Source organism: Diorhabda sublineata, chromosome 5 (assembly GCF_026230105.1).
Source record: "Diorhabda sublineata isolate icDioSubl1.1 chromosome 5, icDioSubl1.1, whole genome shotgun sequence".
Taxonomy (NCBI): domain Eukaryota; kingdom Metazoa; phylum Arthropoda; class Insecta; order Coleoptera; family Chrysomelidae; genus Diorhabda; species Diorhabda sublineata.
Window position 1 is genome coordinate 24582694 of NC_079478.1, and position 27642 is coordinate 24610335.

General features: G+C 30.0%; 1 protein-coding gene across 2 annotated transcripts in view; it reads right to left on the bottom strand.

Annotated features, from left to right (window-relative positions):
- LOC130443771 (sodium-coupled monocarboxylate transporter 1-like) overlaps positions 1-12675 on the bottom strand; it is a 102605-nt gene extending 89930 nt beyond the window's left edge. The window contains exons 1-2 of one of the 2 annotated variants that reach the window (XM_056778581.1): positions 12472-12675; positions 5077-5123 (exon numbers count right to left, since the gene is read on the bottom strand). The gene's annotated coding sequence lies outside the window, so the exon portion shown is untranslated. The remainder of the gene's footprint in view (positions 1-5076; positions 5124-12471) is intronic. The other variant, XM_056778580.1, reaches the window with a different exon arrangement.
- Positions 12676-27642: the final 14967 nt, after the last annotated feature.

The window sequence follows — 27642 nt, forward strand, 5'->3', positions numbered from 1 at the left end:
CAAAAATAGGCATTTAATGCATCTACTACGATATTTTCCATCCAAATGCTGTCTTTTGGTACGGTGATAATGTGAATAAGTACAGTCTTACATAATTAATCCCTTTTATTCTAGAAAATATGGATTCATTACACTTTGCAGCATTTGAATAAGTTTAATAAGTATTTATGAAAATATGTCTACCGATATGGTTTCCCATCATACATGACAAAACATTGACTGTACTTACACGTCATTATATTTCCATTTAGATAAAAAGTACTTTACTAAAATGAATTGTGGTTTGTGGAATTTACGGTTTGTGAAGTTGTATGTTTACATCCTCGCCAAAAATTATAAAAAATAAAAACTGGAAGTTATAACCAATTCAGTTACGATTGACAATATAATTATTATTATGTTGGGTGTTTCATTCCAGATAACCATATGAATTACCAAGTATTTCAGCAATTTTATTATTACAGTTGTCATGTATCTACAGATATTTATGAAGACACACAACTAACAACACTAGCATAGAGCTTTGTAATGCATATCAATTTTTGAATAATTTTTTACGGATCTCAGAATGTGAAACTAATGTAAAGCATGATTTTATGCAACCATCAGATGTAGTTTTCATCGCATTGCTTACTCATAACATGTTAACCAGAGTTTATCCTTATAAAAATAATGAAACGTTTAAAGTAAGATTAACCAATTTAAAAAATCAAAGAGAGTAAAAATTATTAATAATTTATGCGTCACAACATTCAAGATTTTATGACCTAATTTTGGTCTCGATCAAAATAGTTTGATACATTTTTTAATGGAACCTGAAATCAATATAATTTATTTTTCATCGACATCTCCTATGGTTTACAATTGCAAAGGAGGCGTAAATATGAAATCCGAATTTGGTTCATATTTGGAAGTAAAAATAGCCACAAATAGCTAGATAATCTAAAATGTCACATTCCAAATACTAGCGCTGGCTGGTGTGTATTTGTATTTGTATTTGTATTCGTTCTAAAGATTCTGAGCAACAGGAGGACTTTTCGGCAACTATAGTCGGGTGGGTAAATACGATCGTTGAAGTTCTTACCCTTAAACGCTGCCTATTATTACTTCTCATGCGCAGCGTCATTTATAGCTTAGCGAGGTTTACGGTTTTTACAATTTTCGGCATAAAATTAGCTTATTAGTATTGAACACAAACACACAAATCCGTGCACAGGGGGATAAATCGTTGATAACTGCTCGATAGCAATTATTAAATATATACAATCCATATTAAATAACTGAATGGATGTCATGGAAGAATTAATATAAAAAATGTGATGAAAAGTTCTTGTATATCTGGTCTAGGACCCGCGATCAACTGATAGTTGATGTACGTGAATTTGGGTTATATTTTCCAGAAAGTCTTTGAATATTAAGCCCCTTTAATAATATGCAACAACATGACAGTATGTAGTTATTTTCGATTTATAAAAATTTTGAATAGTAGATATACAATAGCAGATACGTCTCAAAATCATGCAATGCTTGGAATAGTTTCGATCAAAGTGATATGTTACTCCCAAAACTCGTGTATGTTATTATTGTATTGTATTGTCAATCCTTTTAAAAGGAGATGATTATTTACATGGTTGTTATTTATAATAATTCACACTCTGAATTGTTATTACAATTAAATGTGAACAAATGAGGATTTTAATAAGAAATAGCTTTTGCCTTGAGGATGTTTTTCTATAACCGGTTAAAAAATGATGAGTGTCCTCATTATAAACATTGAAGTGAAACTTTCAGGAATCGAATAATCATTATATTACTAACTGTTACGTCTTCATTAGCACTACCGCATACTAATGGGAGGTTATTGTAGCTATTATCAATTTGATAAACTGCTTTATATAAATTAGAAATATTCATAATATTTTCTGTTGTTGTGAATGAGCAAATTGTATCATTAAAATAAAATGTGGTTGTTTATAATAAACCAAATTGAAATATAAACAAATTTACAATTTCGACGTCTTCATGTGAGCAATTACAAAATAGAAAAAAACTACTTTTTCAATGTAATGCACTAAAGATGTAAAAATAAAACATTTGCTGAAAAATCCGGTGAAGTTGATATTCATTCATTTATCAATTAATAATAACCTATGATGTGATGAAGTTACCATTAAAAATAATTGCAATGCTTGAAAAACAGTAGTAGATGAACACATTATTAACATAAAGTATGGGAATTTGATGTATACATTGACTTTAAGAGGAGTTTATGCTCCCCACAATAGATAATATTTCTATATTTATTTAGTCTCAAGTTTTTCTCCACATTTCAACCATTTTTCGAATATTTCACTTAATACATATGGAAATTATTTTTAACTTAACTCATTATTGGATTTCTCAGCCAATTAGGAATTATCTGTTCCCATATGACTTATTTCAATTACATTTTTACATATACATACCTACCTATACATATGATAACAATATACATTTGCGATGACCTAACCACACGACTGTTAAAGCATTTTTGTTTAAAATCGTTAAACAATATTATCCATATGTACAAAAGTAAATAAAAATTCAACTCGAGGCATCATTATAGTTCATTTTCATCGTAATTCTGTCAGTAACTAACACTTTGTGATTGGAAATTTTATTAGAAATATGAGACAGACAGACAGACAAACAAAATAAGTTAGAGGAAGTGTGCTAGAAATAAAGCCGTTGAGTAGTTTTGATGATAAATGTGAAAAATAATTGAGAAAGTTCTTACCGAAAATAAATAAAATTGAAATTAATTGATGGATAATCAAACATATATCTAATATATATCGTGAAGCCGGTCCTGTTCTATTATGTTTATCGATGCTAAAGTTTGGCTAATGCCCCTATTTTGTACTTATTTACATTATGTTTTTTCATGAAGCGGTTATTTCATGGTATTATTTTGTAGCCTATTTACATTATGTTGTGACCGTTTTCATATAGACAATTTCTAAATACACACCTTTTCCGTTTCTTTGTGGCAAACTAGAGATTTCCAGTAATAAAAAATTCTGAAAAGTGATAAAACTCCTCAATTGAGGCTCTAGCAGCCGTAAGAGTCCGTGAATAATTTGATGTCTTAATGAACATATCGGGATAGTCAAAAAACCAAATGGTGTATTAAAATAAGTTAGATAAATGTTTAGTTATAAGTGTTAGTGAATAGTTTATTGAATTTTGATACGGTTGTGAATTGAGTATGATGGTATATTTTTATGAGTAAAAATATATGCACAATCAGAATACTTTGCTTCACTGAATATTCGTCTTAACAAGAAAATTTATTTTTAATAGATAGAGTTTTCATGGCACGCAGTTGCGTGGAGAGAGGCATAATCTCATCACAGGGCTCACCATCCTGTTGTTTGGAATGTCATCGGAATATTGTTCATAGTTGGAAGTAAGAATATTACACCATATGAATCTCTTATATATTTTAGGAGCGAATATACAGTCATAATGATAGTATTTTGCTAATTTCATAATAATATGTCCTTTCTGAAATGCAACTCTGCATGTAATAAATATTTATTAAGGTAGAAATCATTTTCACTTTTGACTAAACTTGAACTTGCGTATTTTTCATCCAACATAATAATAGATATTGAAAAAAAACCACAGAATTAAACAATAGAGAGTTATAGTGATAACAAAATTTCAAATCCCTAAGAATATCGATAAAAAGAAGAGCTGGTGGTAGAGTAGATAATTATAATTTAGGAAGAATAGTTATGAAATATAAGAACAACAAACTAATAAAAAAGAAAAAGGTAACAAAATCATAACAAAAACAAATGATAAGGACACCAAAGTAGTCTTATATCGTATTAAAAAACCAAAATAGAAAAAGTGAGGTATGAAGAAAGCTAAAAATATGATATAACACATAATACAATGAGAAAAATCATACAAGAATAAATTATTACAGATCAATATTTTAAGGTATAAAGGGTTATTAATTATGTATCTGATCTGCCACATATTTGGAAAATGTTCAAAAATAGATTTCGAGAATTTCATACGAAAGTAAGTAGTACTATTATGACTAAATAATATGAGGAACAACCGAGTATTTATATAAGAGCTTTATTATTAGTATTACAGTAAAATATATTGCGAATTGTTGAATATATTTCTTGCGTTCTTATCTCCTTACCTTATAATTGATAAGAACACGCATTGACAATTTCTGATCGACAATGCCGAAGAGTTCATTTTTGATTAGTTTGAAATAGGAAATATTTATGGAATGCCGCTATGAAGATGTTTGTTTTCCAATATACTTGGTATATATTCTCAAAGTTTGACTTTAGTTTAGTTTTCATCATTTTTGTTTTTTAAGAAAATGTAGTCGTGGTACCATTACAAATAGAATTAATAGATAAGTGAGAATTATCAACATAAATTTCCATTCAAAAAAATAAATCTTTCAGCTATTTAGTATACAATGAAGCTGGGTATAACCTCTTATTTGAAATCATTGGTTGTGTTATAATAGAAATCCAGCCTCAACATTTCAAAAAAATAGACTATTTGTTGTTAATCCAGGCGCGGAAACTTTGAAGGAGTTTTACATTTTTTTTAAAGATATTCAATGAATTCATACTTTTGATAGAGTATCGTTAAATTAGATTAGTTTCGCCGCTAGATACAAAAGTATTTGGATGCAAGCAAAAACAAGTTGCACCTTATTGATGAGATTAGTTCTGGTAGAAATAGAAATAGAATATTCTATCGTGGGAGGGGGTAAATCAAAGCAGATGATGCAATATATTGAACTATAGCTAAAGCTATAGCTACATCTAAATTAAAGTAATATTATCATTATCCCAATAATCCCTAATTTCAAATCATATTCTTCACCAAATCAACTAAACTTAGGAGATTGTAAATATTCTTATTAAAATTTAGTATAACTAATAAATTGATGCTTATTTCGATGGTCACTGTTTGAATATAAATCTTGAAATTAAAATCTAAAAATAAGTTAATCATAATATTTTGTAATTATTTATTCAAATGTTTTACCCTGATCAACGTCCAGTTACTTTACATGAAGTGTTCGACTCCAAATGCTGAAAAATAATAGTTTATATTATATCCATTTCATAATAATACTTTCTATAAATAATTATTAGCATCATAACCCTTTTATAAATAACTGTTAAATGTTAATTCAGCTCTCTTAAAATTGATACGTAGTAAAAAGGTATAATTGATGTTTGTTCCAAATAATATATTGAGTAATTATTCAATTTTATAGAATTTCGTTGACTGATTAGACTGGAGTTTTATCATATCAAAATTTTTTCATTATAAATTCGAACAAGGTACAAGCGAATTGCCATTTAATCTATCTGCTAAAAACAATTGTTTGTTCCAGTATAATGCTGACATTATTCAATTGCCTTTCGAGAAAAGCTTATGTTAATGCTAGGATATGGGATTCTAGCAGGTATTAAACTGTACCTATACTATACCTTTTTTATGGTTGATAAATTCCTTCCCAAACATTTTGAGGTTATAAGATTAGATCCAGTTTTTTATTGCTGAAGGTAAAATCACAAAGTATTCACTAGAATTAAAATCACATCCTCTGTTACTTTAAATTAAAATTACACCCTCTGTCACCTTAATTTAAGGTAGTATTTTCTATAATATCTTAGAGTAAGTGTATGTATAGTATGAAAATTATTCATATTTATATAAAATATAGATAAGAGTAGTTATTACTAATGTATCTTCAGCACCAACAAATGTGAGAGGATTTAAATATTATTTTATGCTGAGCATGTGTATTCATAAAACGAGTGGCCAAGAGATTATATAATCATTAGCAGGGGAATTATCACCTATTTATTCAACTAATTATGATGATGAAATCTCACTGAATCTAAGTATGTACCCAACATCATTTATATGAACGCGATCATCTTCTTATAAACATTCCACTCAGTAAATAATAGGAACGATCAATTATTTACCATTTAGAGGAGGTGAAATTTGAGATTAGCAGACTAGGCTGATTTCAATTTTACTAGTCATATAAAAAAAATCCGCCATAAATTAATCTCATTGAAGACAACATTGATGAAATAACAAATGTGTTTGCCGATAGTCATACAGGGACATAAATCAATATGTAAAACCACTAAATAATGATTCTTGTTCATCCTTGTGCAAATATATGATTTTGCTCTATATATTTTCACAACCATCTGTAAAAACACTTAGATTTCTAACAAGAGCTCGAATCATGTGTGAAAAATTAGAAATAATCACTTTCGAATTTTCTAGATTCATAAAAACATAAACTAGTCTGGCATCCAATTCTTCCCCCACAGGCGTAATAAAAATAAGCAAAATAAACCCTGGTCCACTAAAGTTTACGTATATCTACAAAGAACATGCGATCTTTATCTCACCTAAGGAGATTCTCGGATAGAGTCTTCACTAAACGAGAAATTATACCGAAAAATTCATCATAAGAAAATAGTAGCTATCAAAGATATATAATATAATAGGAGACTCGCCAATTCTTGTAATGTCTCTAAGGAAACATGGTCCATTGTGAATAATTTAAGAAATAAAGCTTAGCAGTACAATTAATGACATCAAAAGTAAATACTCATCTGTTTTCGAATCTTACCACTTGAATTAACGTTTCCTTTCAAAATGGCACTTTCCCCAATTTCCTTAAGATATAATTATACATCTGCATAAAGAAGGAGATAAAAATCAAGCACCGAAGTATCGCTTAATTGCACTCTTTTCCACGTTATCTAAGATCATGAAAAGATTGGTCAAAAAGAGGCTTCTATCATTTCTGTTCAAATACAAAATACTTACTAGCCATAAATTTGGGTTTTTAAGTAACACATGCACAAATGATTTAATATTCTTGTTTCTAAATAACGTCCACTCTAGCCTAAACAATCATCACTCCACTGAAACAACTTTTTGTGATTTTTCTAAGGCTTTCGATTGTGATCATAATATTGTAATCAACAAATTGCAGTACTACGGTTTCAGGGGAACAGCTCTCGCATGGATTAATTCATATCTTTCCAAGTGAGCTTGTAACAATTGATACAACGATGTCTTCTTACAAGCCAATAGAATGTGGAGTGCCCCAAAGCTCAGTACTAGGCCTTATTTTGTTTCTTCTGTTGGAGCAACCCTGATCTCACGGTACTTCTCAGGACCATATCTAGTGACTTAATCATGGTGCGATTGTGTCTCAAAGTTTCCAAAACTAAAGTTTTTTCATATAAAAATACATTGCAGCCTTTTTTATCAAATAAGACCATGATTGACGTCGTTGAATTTGTGAAATCTGTCTCTCATAAAATCTAGGAATTGAAGGCAACAGTTAGCTGGTAAAGTTGCCCACGAAGCAACATCACTAGATATCGAAAGATCCCAATATACATTTACCAAGAAATCGACAATTTCATAAAAGAAATAATGTAAAACAGACGATTAAAATGGGATAGTGAAAAAATAGTTTCAAAAATCTCAAACCGCAATTTATAGATTCACTAAGAGAAACATCCATGATGCTAGGAAAAATTGGTATGATTTAGACTCGAATAACTTAAGTTTATAGTTACTCATCTTCACAGAATTTCCAAAGAAAACCATCCCAAATTCAGCGAGTGCACTGTATTAGTGACCATTGAGCATATTATCGTACACTGCACAGAATTCCAAGAATAAGAGCAAAATCTCCAGTGATGTGCAGAAAAATCTAATAACAAATAACCATAAATATGCAATATCTCTAAATGTATTTTATAGTGGAATAACATAATGAAGCATTAAACAAAAGTCTATACATTTGAGCTACAAATATGTGGAATGAATTGTTAGATATTTATTATGTTGGACCACACGCTACATCTAATGATTCAAACATTGCTGAAAAGCATTTTGATTTATAGGATGTATTAGTGCTTATGTGCTTGTAGCTCACCCTCACTATCACTTGATCCAATTCACTTGGATTATTTCTGTGGGGTTATCATAGAAGGCACCAAGTTTGTCAAACATAATCTGTGGAATCCATTTGTCAAATATGTCATAACGACGCAGACACAAGAAAGCTATTAACTTAATTAAATAAACTTAAAAACTATAAATTTTTGTTTGTTTTGTAATTCAGATCATGTTATTTTCGTTAAAATTCATACTTCATGATGTTTTTGGTTTTAAAACGAAATCAATTATATGCTTTTGTTTCAAATAGAATCCCGGTAAATATTCAATGAGAATATTAAGGGATTCACTAATAAATTTATTAAGCTTCTAAATATTTTTATACTATTTTATACTATATCAATTATTATTATCTGAACTAAGAGAAAATTTAAGTCTCTTGGTACGCATATATATCGTCATTATATGTGAATTTAATATAAACCAATTTCTAACATAAACAAAATTAAAAACTGAAGGCAGTTCAAGGTAACAACTCGTTAATTATAAGAATAATTACTCAATATTAAATATACGTTCAAAAGAGAGAAAACGATATTGATTGAAAGTGATAGGCACTTATTAACATTCTTAAAATTTGATCGGAATAATTATCATACGACATTATTATTATTTGTTCAGACTACATGAACCAATACTTATTCCCAAGTCAGATAATTCAAATTAAATTCGTTATATTGTAGTTGTGAGAGCTGGAAGACTATCCATTTTCAAATTAGAAGAAAAATTAGTAAGGTAATAGCACTCAATCCTCATTTTTTTTTAAATTATTATCATAATGATATATGTGTCCTTCGGTCATATTCAAATTAGAGAGAGATTACACTGCACCAGTACTTGATTCAGAGCAGGGATTAATGCACTACTTGGAAAAATAAGAAATAATCATTGAATTCTAGTACTAGATTAGTTATTAGGTATCTAATTAGTTTATGATTTTGATTTTGTCTTGCAAATTATTATAAATTTTATGTAACATTGGAGCACCCTTCGTTTCCTTCAATTTTTGCCAATGGATCCCAATCAATTTTAATTATAAATGTCTTTTCACACCAGTTTAAACAAGTTGTATCAACTTTTCCAAAATATTTTAGTAGATGAGTTAACTGACGCAACGAGTGAGCAGAATTAGTTTTTTCCCTTGTAAGAAGACAATGAGGTCGTCAGACTTTGGCCTTTGGCCTTCATAGCCAATTGATTTGATATATTTCGATTATTTCCCGTGGTGCCACGCTGAGTAATTGATGAACTGATGAAGTGTTATCAATTGATACCTTTAAAGCTAACATGTTACTTCGAGGGCTGCTACTTAAGTTTTGAGATGTGGCAACTTGATATAAATATGTCAAATATGACATTGCCCTCATAAAATTTGGAAACTTTGATGGTGAACCTACTCAGAACGTGTTGTTCTACAAATTCTATTTAAGTTAATCACACATACTTCTAATATTCATGGAATTCAATCGCGTACATTTTCGTGCGAAGATTTTTCTAAGACTTTCGACTTGGATTAAACCAACAGTAGTGTGCCGAACAACTCGATTAGACTTCTGGTGGAGAAGCACTATCTCGAGCAAACGTATTTCGCTGGTTTTACGGATTCAATCGTGGTCGCAATCAATTACAGGATGAATTTCGTGAAGGTCGTTCAAAATCGGTTATTGTGCCAGAAATCATCGATGCAGTGTGTAAAATTATGTGAGATATTCATGTGATATACCATTAGATATATGCCTCATATTGGATATTAATTTCAATCGTATACATTTAATATTTACATTAACATGGCTAATGAAAATATTTGCTGGTGTTGGATACCGCATAATTTGACAAACGCTTAAAAAAAGCTCATGTCGATTGGTGCAAAGAAATGCTGAATAAACTCAATCACAATACTTGAATATAAGAACTATGAGATCGTGACAGATGACAAATCATTGATCTATGTAGAAGAACCCAACAATAAACAACAATCGACTGTATGGGACTTCCAAGGCGAGCCATATCCAACAAAAGGTGTTTGCTCACGAAGCACTTTTAAGCACCATTCGGGGTAACTAATCGCAGAAGACGGATCATTCTCCACCATGCCAATGCGAGCTCTCACAAATCATCGCATACAAAAAAATTTTTTAAACAGTCCAAATATCGAATTGATATGTCATTCACCATAATGTTCTTGTGACACCCAATATTTTCTTCTTATTCCCACATATTAAGAATAAATTGAGAGATCAACGTTTTTCTCACCCGAAGAAGTGGTTGATACCTGCAAATCACATGTTTTGGAGGTACCCCAATCGGAATAGGAAAACTTCTTCGACAATTGGTTCAATCGCATGCAATGGAGACCATTTTGTAAAACTTAAGCCATATCGAATTATAAATATTTATTTTTTATTGTAGTGACTAGATCGGAAACGTACAAAAATGGAACTATAGAATATCTTTCATTAAAAACATATTAATATGATACTTTTTCAATTGAGTTTTGTTTTTTCTGTTTTCTCTAGCCATTTGAATATCTATAGAGGTCAAACGCAATGAGGTAATTCTTTTTATTTTTTCTCAGTAATCGAGTTAGGGATGAAAATAATTATTATTCATAAAAATTTGGGAAACGTCAAGTTTTATCTAATATTCATTATAAATAAACAGGTTATTGCTGTCATATGTGAAAATTTGGAATCATATCATAATTTGTTGTACAAATTTGCGAGGAATTCGTGAAAAATCAACAAGCTGTATCCGGCACATTTTTTAAAGGAGACTGTCAGTCGAAGCAATTGAAGGTTATCTATATCTTAAACTGTAAACATTCACTAACAAACAAATCCTTTGTGATGAATTCATTAATAAGAAATAATATCAATTTCTTTTGATGCTCAGGCCCGTTCATTATCATTTCCAATCGCGATTTAAATAAGATAAGCTGACTTGATATAAATAAAAAGATGGAATTGTTTTGATTTTCAAGAAGTCATTGAATATTTCGTAGTATGAAAATATTGATTATTCGCAAAATCAGTTTTTCGAGGACTAAGTTCTATATAGTTTATTTAACTGCAATACGCAATATTTCAGATTCATAAATGACTGGATATGTAGATAGAGTATGAGCATAAAAGGAAAATATATCTCGACTTGCCACGCATATCACAAAGTACTATGAGTCAGTTTGAAATTCAATACGAAGGTAAGGCATATGAGAAAAGCAAGAACTAATCGCCAAACTGTCCTTGGTAAGAATCACAAAAATACTACTAGTGAATCGTAATTTTTATTAAACATATATCTGATGTTGCTGAAACTAGTCAGCGGTCAATAGCACGTCCTTATTTAATGTATGATAAATGTATCATGGTGCTAAATCAATCAGGAACAGAATAGAGTTATTCGATTTATTATAACAATTGGAAAAGGCGGAGTCGGAGTCGAAGGAAACTAGGTACAGCATTGAAATTGCTTTATAGTATCAAATTGTTTCTAATTCAACTTTATTGCCTATTAAAACTTTTTCATCTCTTTCCTTACTGAGCCAGTATTAATTATCAAGTTAAAGTAAACATACAAGTATTACGAAAAAGTCAAATAAAATGACACTTAATCATAAAGAAACATGCATGTTGTGCCGCGTAATAAAATATGAAGCATTTCATAAAATAAGACATCACATTGTCATTTTCAACAAGAATTGTGAGTGAAAATAAACAAAAAAAGTTACGTCCGGTAACTGCTCATTGCATTATTTTCTTAAATATTTGCTCCATCCAGCAGATTACAGACCAAAAAACATGATATTAGTTATTACTTATGAATCATCCTGTACTTCTCAAATTGGTTGTGATAAATTGACTGTAATTTTTTAAAAGAAGCATTTCGATACAGCTGATATGAAGGTTTGTTGTGTGCTCATTCTTTAGTTTGAGAAGTAAGATTAATTAAATTCATCGAACATTATATTTGTATATGTATATATTGTTTATATATTGAATACTTCCAAGTCAAGAGAATTCTCCAAGGTATATTTGATTTCAAAAATATTTATGGATTAGTCTTAGATCTTGTGTGTTTGTTTGATGACAGTGCTAATTGAGTTTTTATCGCTACTAATGCATAAAGACAGAATTTTGTGGTTACGAGAACGCAGACGATAACAATCATTGAATATTGGTGTGCATGCACAATGAGAAAATAAATTATTAGATATTTAACTTTGAACAAATAATCACAGCTTGATATTATAACCACATTGACGATACATTGAAATAAAAGAATGATTTTTGTTGAAAGAAATAGATTTCTATCTTCTGTTGAAATAACAAAACATCGGAAAACTGTGAACCGATTCTGATGAGTAAATTATATTTTGTATTGATTTATACACTTAGTTCGAATAAAAATAGAAAAAAATAATGGTACCTGTCTGTTTCTTAAAATTTTTCACCCTATTGTTAACTTTAATCTAAGAAATCTGAATTCTTTTAAACTCTATTCATACACTGTTTACAAAACTTATCACTACCAAAGTTCACAGACAGCGCGGGTATTCTATACTTTACGCAACTGGTCTACACGATACCAGCGACCTACCTCATGGTAGAAAGATCGTACCAGAACAACTGTTCCCCACCATGGTTGATGATGCTTTTAAACCGCATAACATAATTTATTGGTTTTGGTTTCATTGATTTGGACTTTGGGAATAACTCCGAGAGGTATATTAATATTATTCTCATAATCTCTGCAAATTTAGGTTATACCAGATTTTTTCTGTTACTTTGTATTGACGTATTAACACGAAATTTGGAAAAAACTAGTTTTGCTTATGAAACTCGAAGTATGGAAAATGATACCCCAAATTCTAAGTACGTAGTTTAGTAAAATATCTCAAATCACAAACCTGGAAAGTAATTATCGATAAGCACATATATAGATAATAACGTAGAGGTAAAAACATTTTCTTCGTGATAACTTCATGAATTACAAGTTTTCGATAAAAAATATGTTTTCCACGTGTCGACATTATATAAGCATTTAAAAAATATTGTTTCAATTTCACAATATTTCTATATGTATTCTATGTACTGAACTTTGTAGGTAGCAGTTTTTCGAGATGTATTCACTCAGTTGAAACTAGCTAGAGGTGAATTATGGATATCAGTATTTGTAATTTAAGTTTGCTAGGAGATTTTCTGTACATTATTTATAAGAAACTATTAAATTATTAACTTGAGTAGCCAAACTACTATGGTGAATAACTACTCCTAAAAATATAAATCAGAAAGTGTAATGTGTAGCGCGTTTAAAATTTTTTATCAATAATACTTTATTTTTGGGGCTTACTAACAAAGAAAGCTTAGGACGGTATTACTTGATACTCATCTACTTTATTACGATGGCTTCACTGACATTTCAAGGTAAGGTCCTAATTTGGACGACTTCTAGTACAATTCCATAGACCAATGAAGCAAAGGTATTTTGTGTAGAAACTTTGTTGACTAAATTGACTCAATATGAACCATATTCTTACAGAATTCCAATTCTAGATAAATTTAGATTGCGTATCAAATTATTGTCTCATTTCGAGGAAACATATATGAGCCGATGTTTTTTTCTACTTTCATATTCTTCTCCATTTTCAAATTGTACCAATACGAATTAAGTTAGACAGTGTATGAAACAAAACTTAAAAATATGTTCTATTGTATCAATAAAACCTTATGTGTTTGCAACAGTGATTTGTTTGTTTCTCATAACCGTAGTATATATCCCATTGCCAAATCTTTTAGACCTCGATTAGAATAATTGAACTTCAGGCACTCATGGCTTACAATCTTCTAAATAACTTTCATTATTTTTTGTCCATCGGCAGTTCCACAGGATTATATTCACTTCTCACGACTCTACTTCTACATTGATATATTTCCAAGATATTTCCATATTTTCTGTACAGCTCCATTGCTTGATTTTACCTTGTACTATTTTTTCAGATCTTTTTCCTGGGTTTTTACGGTGATATTCTACATCTTCAATAATCTCGATGTTATATTCCCTGCCTGCTCTGTTTCAAGTGCTATTGTTTGAGGAGCGCTTACTCCTAGTCCATTACTCTTATGTCCCTCGTTTTGTATCTCGTCTTTGAACAATTATTCAAAATATTTTGTCCATCTGGCGGTACCTTGTCAATTTTCAATTATAATATCTTCATTGATTAGCATTATGTAATTTTAGTTATTTATCTACATACTCGCTAGTTACCTCTAGAAAAAATGAGTTTTGTTAATTAAATCAAAGAGAATAATTAAATTCATTCAATATTTGTAGAATTCTAATGTGTTTGATGATGTGAATGGAATTTTAAAAAAAGTTTTTCCAGAGTAAAATCCTTGAATGGCGCAGTCTTATTAGGATTCGTGCGGTCGCGATAAAAAACTCGACTTACTATTTTGATGCATGTGTGAGCCTACGAGGAAATAATAAATGGGACTCTAGATTGGCTGAAAGTGCCAAGTTCTATATTTTCATGTGTTTTTACTCTATTCTTATCTGAAACTAGATTGGGGAAAAGATGGAAAAGTTTCCTAATTATGGCAAAATGTTACTATCAAAAAGATCCAAATTTTTTAAGTAATGTTATGTTTGGCGATGAGGCTCCTTTTTGTATTAATTAAAACGTAAGTCAGCATAATTGGTCACGTAACAATTCTCGTTGAATGCGTGAATCCCACACGCAATATCCCGAAAGTCTGAATGTATGGGCTGAGATAATAGGCGAAAAAATAATTGATCCCTTTTTCTTAAGGGTAATTTAAATAGTCCGGCGTATTTAGATTTATTGGAAAATAGTATTGTACCTCAGTTAACTTGGATATTTTCAACTACATTTATAAAAACTTGTCAGACAATAACAATATCCCAAACGACAAAATTTGGCTACAACAAGATGGTGCCCCACCTCACTATGCGTGCGTGGTGAGGCAATATCTTACTAATGTGTTTTCCAGAAGATGGATTGAAAGGCGTGGTTTTATCGAATGGTCCCCACGATCACCCTACATGAATCGTTTGGACTATTTCCTGTGGGATCACTTGAAAAACATCGTTTATAAAGCAAGGATTACCACAGAGATAAGCAGAATTGAGAAGTTAGGGATGTTGCAAAATGTATTGCAAAGTCTTAGAAATCGCATGGCTTGTTGTATTAAAGTACATGAACAACATTTTGAGCATCTGCTGTAATCGCCTTTACTGTTTGGTTTCTGAAATTCGTAATTTTTCTTCTTCACAAATGTGGATCTACTTTTAACATGACACAAACATTTAAAGATTTGTCTTCAGTTGTTTCTGCGCTATGATTTGGATGAATATTTGACTGCACCAGTTTCGTTTAACTTTTTACTAACTTACTGACACTAGAATTTGTTATGAGATTTGTATAATAACATGAATTATTGAAGAATATTCAAATTAAACGAGTTTATTCAATCGTAGCTATCTAAATGTACAATATTTAATTCAACTTTGGAAGAGATACTGTAAATGTAGCTATAACTCTGAAATTATAGCATTTAGTTATAGACAATATCACTTGGAAAAACAATCGGTATTTCTTAAGGATTTTTAAGAACACAAAATATATAGGGTGATCCGTTTGGAATAATAAACTTGGATGTTTCATAAAGAATGAAACATCCAAGCTGGAATTTCTGGAACCGTTTGTGATATTTATACATAACACACTGTTCACGCTACCACTACATCAACACTATTTCTAAATGAAATGCTCAGATGAACTGAATGTATAATGTATAACACTTTACTTCTAAGTTCAACATAACTTGGTTATCGAAACGCGCTTCAGACAGTGTAATTGTTAGTGTAGTGGTATCGTAAGTAATATATTCAGTAAATATGATTAATATTCAGTTCAAGAATTTTATACTTATGAGAAGTGAGGTAATGTAGCTCCAAAAATTCATCTAGAAAAACAAGCAAATGAAATTTCACACAGAAACTAAGCCCTACACAATGATTCCAACGTTGTTCATTCGATTTGAAGCGTCTCTGGTAATCGTCTAAAGTTAACTTGCTTGGAATCACGATTACATGGAGTAAATTCGAAAATGATAAAAAAATTTCAAGGGATATAGCATGCTATAGAGTGAGCGCGACATTGTTAGAATGCGCTTTTTGTTAAAAACACTTGCACGATAAGTGCCAAATGCGCGGGTACGTTGTTGCGGTGCAAAACCAACAAATCCAGCCCGGCCTCACACTGAAAACCAGTGTCTTAATAAGGCCGTAGATACTGAAAAAACAATGAACAACTTTGGCGTCAGTCGAGGCACTGATCTTCCAACTTTTTTTTTTTATCTTCTCCACCCATTTCTACAATATACGAGATACTTCCTTCGCCCCAGTTATAACTTTTGTTTACTTTATGGGCACAATAAATATTCCAGATCGTTTTCTGCATTTGATAACTGATTACAAGTTAATGAGGAATACATGTCCGTAGTTTACAATCTGTTATCCATACAGAACTGAAATCTCGTCTCCGAATTTACTGATACCTCAGATATGATACTAATATATCTGCATTAATTTTCAATGTCCTCGCAAGCTCTTTGTAGGCATATCGATTTCAATCAGTTACTACACACTAGGTACATATAGAAGATTATTCAAAATAGGTAACTATATGGGAATAATTTTTAGTTCAATATTTCATAAAAAGTTCGAAAATTGAACTACTAGTTCATAAAATTGGGTGTTGTAGGAGTAATTCTCACTTCAAATTTTCTCAAGAAATATATCTTTGTAATGCTACGAACTCGCCCATTGATACATACCGTGAAGCCGGTACTGTCCTTTTATATTAAGATAAACTAAAATTTAACGGATTCACCGGGTACTCTCTTTTGTATTTTTTAGAAGGTCTGCCTATTTACATTATGTTTTATTTCTATTTCATTTAAAATTCTGTGATGTGAAAATATTATTTGAATGAAGCGCTAGTAGTCGTAGTAATCAGTGAACGATTTGATATCATAGTGAACAATCGGGATAGGGAAAAGTGAGCCAAACTGTATATTCGAATAAAAAAGTGTTATTGGACAGTTTAGTCATAGTGAATAGTTTAGTGTATATGTATATGAATAAATTATGTGAGTAGGATACACCGTGTATAAATTCACGCCACTGTTTTATAATTAACCAAACTGTTTACAATAAATTACATTACATTGGTGTCAGAAGTGGGATTATATTGATAAATAGCTACGTAAAGGCTAAGAGACTAAGTGTCCTGAAAATGATGGAACTAAAAAGAGAATTGGAAAACTACCAGCTGGAAACGTCGTATAATAAGAGAGAAATAATAGAAAGACTAAAAATGATTCTGGTTAGTAACGAATTTGATTCAGAAACTATAAAATATCTATCAAACTTATATCTTCTACTCCTAAATATTCAATTTTTAGGTTAGAGTTTCCAATGTAGCTCGTATCACATTATGTTTGTTCTTTATCTCTTTTTCCACATTATCAAAAATGTCAACAGTAACAATTTAAGTAACGTGAACTAATTATTCCAAGGCATCAACTTCTCAACTACCGAATTTAACAATATATGTATATAGAAGCGTCAGTGCTCCAATTGAAACATTATTCTACTCATTACAAAGATACCTTCAATTACCAATTACAAATTGAGTGAGTAATTTACGAGTATATTTATGTTTGATTTTTTTCATTAATAATGCCATCCGTTGAAGTTTACAGCAAAACTTAATTTCAGATCATTCATCTTATTCACACAGTCGCTAATTGAATGAAAATGATATAAATGGGCACCATAATTTAATGGAAGATTCGTATTTTTCCAATTAAAAAAAGGGCTGATTACATTTGAAATTAATATTTATGAATAATTTTTCACTCAAATCTTTTGAATGCTGTTTTACTTTAACTTTTGATGTTAATGGGGACGAAATTTCACATTTAACTTCATCCTTACATATTTGAAGCATAAACCGTTAATATTAATGAATAAACCTTATGAGATCGCATAAATTAAACTCCAGTTTTCAAATGAATGGATGTACTTCCACAATTTTGTATTTATTGAGCTCGTTCCAATTAAATTAAGCCGCGTTTTACAGACAAGCAATACTGTTTTAATGATTGATGGAAAGCTATTGAAGGCTTGTATCATAATAACTCACATTTTTTATGCCAAATTGGTTATATAGTTTTCTGCAGAGGTTGATTGAGATATTCAACAGAATTCGGTTCTCCTGAAAATTTTCTTGATTTAACTTGGATTTACAATTTTAAGGATATATTAGAAATGAGACGAGAATATACGTCTTTCAAAATATAGTAGTTTGGTATTCTATTCTTCTCTAAAATATGTGTTATTCTTCTGGGATCAATTTGAGACACAAAGCAGATTTTTTATCCCTATAATTTATTGACACTTCCAAAACTATTTCTGAATAAAATATGCTCTATTCACGCGATTCTAATTCCAGTTCCTGTAATCGAGTGCAGGCACTTTTCTTATTTTTTCTCTTCTGCAGTGAAGAACTTTTAACTTGGATCTTTTGTTTAGCTTCTGATTGAAATTTATTACTAAAATTAATGTAAGATAGCTAGATAATTACAAATATTTTCATTGAACTTTTCTATTGGGACTATTATGGAAGCATTAGCGGGTTATTTTTGTCTTGTCTGATATTACTACATCGTCAGCATAGAGTAATATTTTTATTTCTGAAGTGGTTATTCTACGGAGGAAAGATATGGCATCTGTTATCGAACTGACGTTTTTCAAATCCTTTCTGGTATTGACAAACAAAGATTACTATTTTTTGTTTTACTAATTTCTCACAGTTTTGTAGGGAACGGAAGATTATGCAGCCATAGTTTCTTCAATTTACTATCTCATTTTTTAACAATTAATGTTGAGATACTTCCTTTCCAATTAAATTGTACATTTTCTGATAAAGCTATTTAGTTGAAGAGATTCAGTAATTCAGGATATTTTGTATCAAATCATTATTTTTTCAATTAATACCTAAAGCTTTTCTATTTTCATAATTGGTGTTGTTCAACGTTTTTGTCTTCATAATGTATTTGATCTATTCTCTTCTTTGGACTTATTTCTATATTAATTTATTTATTGGTTTCCATTTCCAGTAAATTGTCTGTTTTGTTCCTTTCTTCGTACAAATATTCTGTCATTTAAGAATTTCTCTCAATGCAATATTTTGATTTCGTAAATTTTATCGTTGATATTATCCATTACAGGTTTGAAAACAACATATATTGGACCGACCTTCATTGGAAAAAGTATAATTTTTCTCTTCCTGAACTTGAATGTGAATTGAGTCATGAATTTGTTTTTGGGTTCCCCAGTTCTTTATCGTTCTATGTCCAAACACATCTATATTAACATTGAATATTTGAATATTAATAATAGCTATGTGTCCTCTATACTCTTGTTGAATTCGATATCCAGTTGAATTGTTGAAATGACATTCTAAATTTGCTTATTGGTTCAGTGAATTCGCTACAAAATTATTGCGTTGTATTCTCTGATTAAGCCGTATAAATATTTTTATTTTTAGCTTGTTATCATCCACGTGTATTTGAGAAGATATATTCAGGATTTATGTGGATTATCCTCTATCGGTAATTATCAGTGCAGCTTTTGTGCATAGTCTTATCATTCATTTACCAATATTATTTGTCGTTTATTTATCAAAATTAATATATCTCTCCATCAGCTTTAATAACCTGATCAGGAAAAGAAATGGGAGAAGCATTCTGTAAACTGGCTGCCAAAAATTTTTAATTAAAAATAAACTAAGAGAAAACAAAGTATTTAGACAAAATGTAATTGGTAGAAAGGAATACATAGAAATTAAAGCGGGTAAGACAAAAAATATAAGAGAGAAAAGTTTGTGAATTCGAATATCTGGGAGCAGCACTGTCTAATAAAAATAAAAAGCGGGCAGAAATAAAAGATAATAGCCAAAGGAAATAAAGCCGTGGGATTGTTGAGTAAATTAATAAAATCAAAGAAGTTATCTAGAACCATCCGACCCACAGTTACATAAGGAAGTAAAACATAGGTTCTAACAAATGAGACAAATCTGGTTATATGAGGAAAATACTACTAACGAACTATTGGAGGATTTGTATAAATAGCCATCATTAAGATATATAAAAGCCCAAGGAGTAAGATCGTTGCGCATATTAGCAGAATGCCGGGAAATAGATTTGCAAGAAGGATAATTGAAGGTACAAGAAGGAGGGGGAGAGAAAAATGGTTGGATGGAGTTTTGGAGGATATTAGGATATTAGAGAGCGCAAAAATATAGTCACTATCTGCGAAGACAAATTGTGAAATCAGTTGAAGAACGATGAGAATAGAAAATCATGGGCCTTTGCAGACTGTAGTACTGTAAATATATAAATATATATTTCCACTTCTTACATATCAATATTCAGTTTCTGAACTTTATTTGTCTTTTTTTACGTCTCCAACAATGACCCAATGCCTTGTTTGTGTCAAACGGGAGGCAGACTGACACCTTCCTATTCTATCAACTCAATTAGTGCGAAGTGAATTTTGGCGTATTTTGCCAGGCTTGATCTGAGATCTGGAATATTATGCGGGACATCTACCAGCTTTCTTCATGGACTCTGAACCTACTGAAGCTTATCTTTGGCTTAGGTGATATATATTCACTACATTTGCCTTTATTATAATTAAAATTTTAACAGAAAGCATTATAAATACTTTTATCTATCTGAATCATTTTACCCTTTTTTTTATCGGTGAGCTTTTGAGTGGTATGATAATTGTCAACTGTACAATTCAATTTCAATGAAAAAGATTTTCAAATGTATTCACTTCAATGACGTGTGTTTTATAAAACATATATCTTCTTATTTTCAGTTTTCTGGTTTTTTTCCAGATAGACGTCACAATGAGAGCGAGCTTTGCTTTTAAATTTATAAGTTTTTTCATGCAAAAATGATTTCTCATAAATCTGAACCACAAGAATAAGATACTGAACACACTGTGTACACTACCACTACACTCACAATTACACTGTAACAAGGATAACCGTGACTATTTCCTTCGAAAAATTTAAGCCAACCAAAAAGCTGTAATATTTTATGTTTACCTAGCAACGATCAAATTTCAGCGATAATACTGCACTAGTGCAAATTATCGATAATTTGCACTAGTGCCAAATTTTCTTCTAGGATTAATAAACATCATTTGGTTTTAATTTTATATTTTAAGAAAAGGAACAATTATTGTTTATTTTAAATTAAATTTTTCTCAGGAAATAGTCTGCCAAAATGTCCTCTCGTGCATGTCAAATTGTCTCATAATTTCCTCTCGTGCGCATTCGCGCACTCGAGAAAATTAAATTATTGACAATTTGACATGCACTCGGGACATTAATATTGATCATACTTCAAGGACTCTCAAGCGTCGTTGAAAGATGTGATTAATGCCTTTATCAATTGCCAACAATAAGTGATACGGCCACAACTTTCATCACTTATTCATCTTATACAATATTAAGGAATTCTTCGCATATTGTGATTGCATTCAGAAATGCAACATTTGGGTACACACCATATCTATGTGTGAATACCGAGTCATTACAGTTTGATAACTCCATCCAATTCGAGTAACCATTCAAACAAATAATAAGTTTCACATTAAAGCTATTATTGGAGTTAACTAATTATCGGCATATCTGTCACGCTTTCTTTCTTGTATCCGTTAATCAGATTAACTCCTCTATTTTTTTAGTCAGGAAAATAATGAGAAATGAAAAAGATATTTGTTTTGATTATGAAAAAAATTATACATCTCGTTTATATCGTTTCCACTTTTTCAAGCTTATCATTTGAAAGTGAAACTAATTTCTTGGAAAAAATATATTTCCATGATAAGCACGTACTTCTCAGCCTTTATATGTTGATCATTACATTTTTGTTCGGTTCAAATCACATTTTAGCAAATGTTGATCTACATTGCATGAATCATGCATTGATAATATAGAGGAGTGTTAACAAAAATAGTTTAAAAAAACTGCATCCTTGAAAAGAAGCAATTATTTGTCATTTAATATAATCTACCATATAAATGAACAAATAAGTTTGCAAAAATTATATTATTTCCGTACACTCATTACATACAATAATAGGTTCCTGGTAACATTATTGATAATTTTCATGTATTACGCAAGTAACTAGCAAATAACAAAAAAGTGAGAAATATATATTGGCAAAGAAATCGTTCCAAGTTGAATATATATTTTTTTATCAAACTTTGAGAGCAGTTAAATCTAATAAAACTGTTATTATGAAATCAAAAGATTATAATAATAGAATGATGAAATTATAAAATGATAAAACAACAACAAAAAAGTGAACAGGATCCTACCGATTCCTATCAACAACAAAATAATGATCTAATTCGATCATGGGAAGAAAAAGTTCGTAATTGCATACCCTCTAAAATATATGGTCGAATAAAACTGCACAAACCTGATACATTTGCGACCAATTGTATCAAGTATTCAAATTCTTTTCGTTTTCGTTTTCATTATTTGCAAAATATTTTTTAGAAAATTTCATACTAAGATATTGAAAATAAATGAGATTGTAAGAATAAGTTAAAAATATGAAAGCTCCTGATGAATATGTATGTATTCCGTTGATTGGAGTTTCTTTATATACAAATATAACTATTACAGATATGAGAGATTTGAAAAAATGTAACAAATTTAAAAAATACCCTGACATACCGCAAAACGAATTTATCGAGGCTGTAGAACTAACACTTTAGAACAACTTATTTCAAATTTCTTTATGTCACATTACATAAAATTAACAATAACATAAAAACAGAATGATGTACGAAACCAACTTGGTCCTCAAGGTATTAAGCTTCATTTCATGTCAGCTGATGTCAAAGAAGAGATCAATAATCATCAGTTTGGTTGATAGAGCTATCCAACTATCAGATCCTGTATTTGTATGCTATTAAAAAAGCAGAAGCGGCATTAAAAGAGAAAATGATTAGTAATACATTCCATAAGAAGGATGAAAAATAATATAATCGAATATGGAACAAAAAAGAACTTAAACAAAAGTGGAATACATTTCCTTGCCATATGTAGGACTTTCACAGCACCTAGCAAATTAGTTTAATAAATATAATATTAGAGTGATAAAGGATATAATACATTATCGAAATATTTTACTGAATTAAAATCTAAAACACCCAAAAACAAAAGAAGTAATATATTGTATCATGTACCTCGTAATGAATGTCACGCAGTTTACATAGGACAGACATCTCAGTATTTAAAGCATTGATTGAAAAGTCATCAATACGATGAAAAAAATTGAAGTTAGAATAAAAAATCAAGTTTAAGTTTGCTTGAGACGGTTTCCTCAAGATCTTCCATTACCAATTGTGCTATAACATTTGAAATGGAAGCTCCCATAGCACAACCATCAATTTGTTTATATATTTCATTCTCAAAATTGAAGTATGTTTTGTAGGTGACTTCATTACTGCTGTACCAATTGAAATTTGGAAACATAAATCAAAAATTCAATTCTTATCAATTCACAATCGAAATCGAAGAATATGATAAAATTACTCCTCTGAATTTAAGTGAAATTTATAGTTCCTTTTATAAATTTCTATGCAACTACAAAAATCAGTAGTCAGTATCTTCTTATTTTTTACAAATATCAATTGATAAAAAAAGGAAAAATTATTGTATTGTGGTAAATTTACGTTTTAGATGATCTATTGCTTAATATAATTTTAAAAACTGTCAATGTCAAGTAATATTTTGATAAAGATAAGATTATTAAGATCAGTTTTTTATTAATACACTAATCATTTTGAGCAATATATGTTAATCTTAGAAACAGACGTGGGGAGATTATCCGATTGGTGAGTGACCTCTTAGATTGACTAATGTATTTTTCATCACAATATAAATGAAAAATTTAATAAACTTTGTTATGAAATTTATTGATTGTATCTTTGATTTCAGTTAATGCGCACTGTAGAGTCAAATTGCGTTTGTAAGGTAGTTTCAAATTATATTGTAAAAAGATTCTCGATACTTTAGGAGTAACTGATTTTTTATGTGGCAAGAGTGTATAAATAAGTGAGACAGTGCTGTCAGAATTAGTATTGCTCTCTCGCCCCATATCAAAGTCAGTGACAGATGTATTTTATAGAATACGCTCCAAAGATTTTGAGGATATGAATTTTCCTAAAAAAGTTTGAGGAGTATTTCAAGATTCTTTCTATGAAATATTGGATTAGAAATTTCAACGACTGTATTTTTCATTCTGTTCCATTTATTATATTATTTAAAATATGTATTATTAAGAATAAATATTGTTAATTTTTTTAGAATTTCTTCATCATGTTGGCAATTTTTATTAAAATCACCCCATAGGTGATGTAAAGCATTTGGATATATATTTTATTGAACCTTTTAAAAAAGGATATCTAAAACTTAAAGAATATAATTCTCTTGTGATACCATGTCAATAAGTGTTTCAAGGATTTTAAAAAAGTCTTTGATATGATAATTATTGTTATATAATTATATATGATTTTGTCAAAAGTAATTCAAATAGTAAAAGGTATAATTGGAGTGTTGAATGATGCTACAATTGGTCTAGCTGATAATGTAGATTCATGAACTTTTGGCAAACAAAAGAATTTAGTATAAATACCTACATAGTTTGTTAATTTGATTAACTAGGACTAGCTTTGGGTATTTTTTTTTCAATATTCGTTATACGGGGGTGAAATTAGCAACTCTTACTTTATTTAATATCAAAACTTTTTTTCAAGATGAAGTTTTATGAAATAAGATTATAATTCAAAACTCTTGTTTTATTAAGCATTTTTTCATCATTGAATTCTTTTCCCAAATCCAAAAGTACAGAGAAAAAATAATCAAAATAATGTATTGTTTTCTCAATAAATTGAGTGGAAGACAGTGAATATGTAAAATTTAAAATGACTAATCATAAATGCTTGAGAGTAAGGGCTGCTAATTTCACACGTATAATGTAACAGTAATATTGAAAAAATACCCCTAGTTAGTTCTTCGCTATTGCAGGAAAATTACAGTTTAAAGCTTTAGTGGAATGTTAGAAAAAAAAATTCAAAATTCAATTTCAATCACCATCTATCAAGGGAAAGAGAAAAGTCTTCATTTAATGTCGCATGAATTTAGAAACACCCTGTATATTACTCAGAATGATTATTCTACTAATGGAAAAAATGATTCCAATAACCTAAGTGCAACACATGCATATCTCTCAGATTATGGAAAAATCATATTTCAGAAAAAATATAACGTAATCTGTAACTACCCGTTCTTACCTGATCTATGATGATTCAACTTAAGTCGTAATGACTTAATGGCAGCAAGAATCAACAAACTCCATATTTATATATATTGGAGTCTCATGAATTCAATAATTTATAATAAATTACAGTACACTACAATTCTCGATTAATAAGTGTGAGTTATTATTGATATTGATATACTTTTATACAATGTATATTTTTACATTGAACTTTGATCATAATTTCAGATCCCGATAATGAAATCATTTGGAAGCTGGGAATAAATATTAAAAACAGTACACTTTAGTTTACATTGATATTCATCTAATAAGTTGATGACTTATGCGTTCGAATATTTTTGTCAGTGTTAAAATATATTTCAGTAAAGACGAAAACAAAGTGAACATCTGCGATCAACAACAAGAAGAGAATGCTCAGATATAGAGGGATGTAACCGGTCTATACTACATCGATGAGAAAAACATTAAGAGAAGCAGCATCACTTTAAAATGGAGAAACTTCTAATATAATAGTAGATCCAGTATTTTAAAATACTGAAATGAGATAGAGTTACTAAAAAATACGCACGCACTCTTCAATGGCGAACAAAAAAAATTGGAATGTTACCAAAAAACTAGTATAAAATTTGAAGTTATCAGCTTCAATGGACTCAACTACTAACTGCAAAATAGCTTCATCATAATGGTGTGAACGAATATTACAAAGTCAATGTCTGGGAAAATTTTCACATTATCCAATTCGCTAGATAGGAAGACATGATTCTATAAAATGGTCACAACGATAACTTGATCTCACGCCGTCAGATTACTTCATATAGGTATATGCAATAAGTTCAGTTTACAAACATAAAACCTCCAGTAACTGACTTTGTCCTAAATTTCTGGTTGACACATCACACTGTTTTGAGAAAAGTGATGACTTTTTGTAAACCAGTTGTGAATGAATTGTTGATCATGCGTTAATATTGCTAATATATGGTGACGTTTATTTTAACAATTACTCATTTGAACCCACCAAAATCTCGTTTTACTTCATATTAACAATTTTATTTGACATCAATTTCTATCTCTACACAGCAATTAGATATGAAATTCAAATAAATATTATAAAGAATGAGTGTGGCTTGTGAAGAAAGATACATTAGGAAGATTAGTATAAATGGACCATAAATAGGGTAAGATAATTACTCCATAAGTGTGAATGTGAGTGTAAAATTATGTTGAAATTGACGTATTTCAAGAAGTATATGAATAAACATTCTAGTTAACACGGAAGATCAAGCGTATAATGTTACTGAAAGAGATTATCAATAATAATTGACATTGATTCAAACATGCTGCAACTATATCATAACGGTGATCTCCATTAAGTTATATTACACATGGTCTCACTCCATCTATTTTCCAATTTTCATGTTATTTGAAAAGGTTTGGTGATCATTGCCAAAAATGATATTTTTCCTCGAACACATACTTTTGCAATTCTTCAAGAAATATATAATATATATTTTGGGTATTTTTAAAAATAATGTCAATTTATTAGGGTTTGGAATCTGTATATTCTTTCATTTTTTTCACGTCTTGTACAAATGAGACATTGACAATTCTTATAATTTTTAAAGAAATTCAAATTTGTGTAGTATGAACAATATGACATTCTGAAATTCGGATAGATTACTATGTTCCTAACTAATTTGGAAGTTCTGCAACCTTTGGTGATATTTATATTGATACATTACTACTACACAAACACTCACAATTACTCAGTTTGACGTGCGTTTCAATAACCAAGTTATCGCCTTCAGAGACTGAAGGCAAACCTATTATTTCGACCTAGATACTTTATACTAAATTTTGCTACCACTGAACTTTCTACAGTGAAAAATAATTCCAGCCTTGAAACCTATTCGGCGGGAAATTTCACATTTACTCCTCAACTACTAAACTATAGACTGAGCTAAGAAGAATAGGCCCCTTGTCACTATTTAAACTGATCTTACAGTTAAACATCTCAACGCTTTAATATGCATCCAACTATTTATTATTATTATCTATATATAGATAAAAGAAAGTCGTGTTAGTTACTCCACTTATAACTCAAGAACGGCAGAACCGATTTAGCTGAAAATTGGAG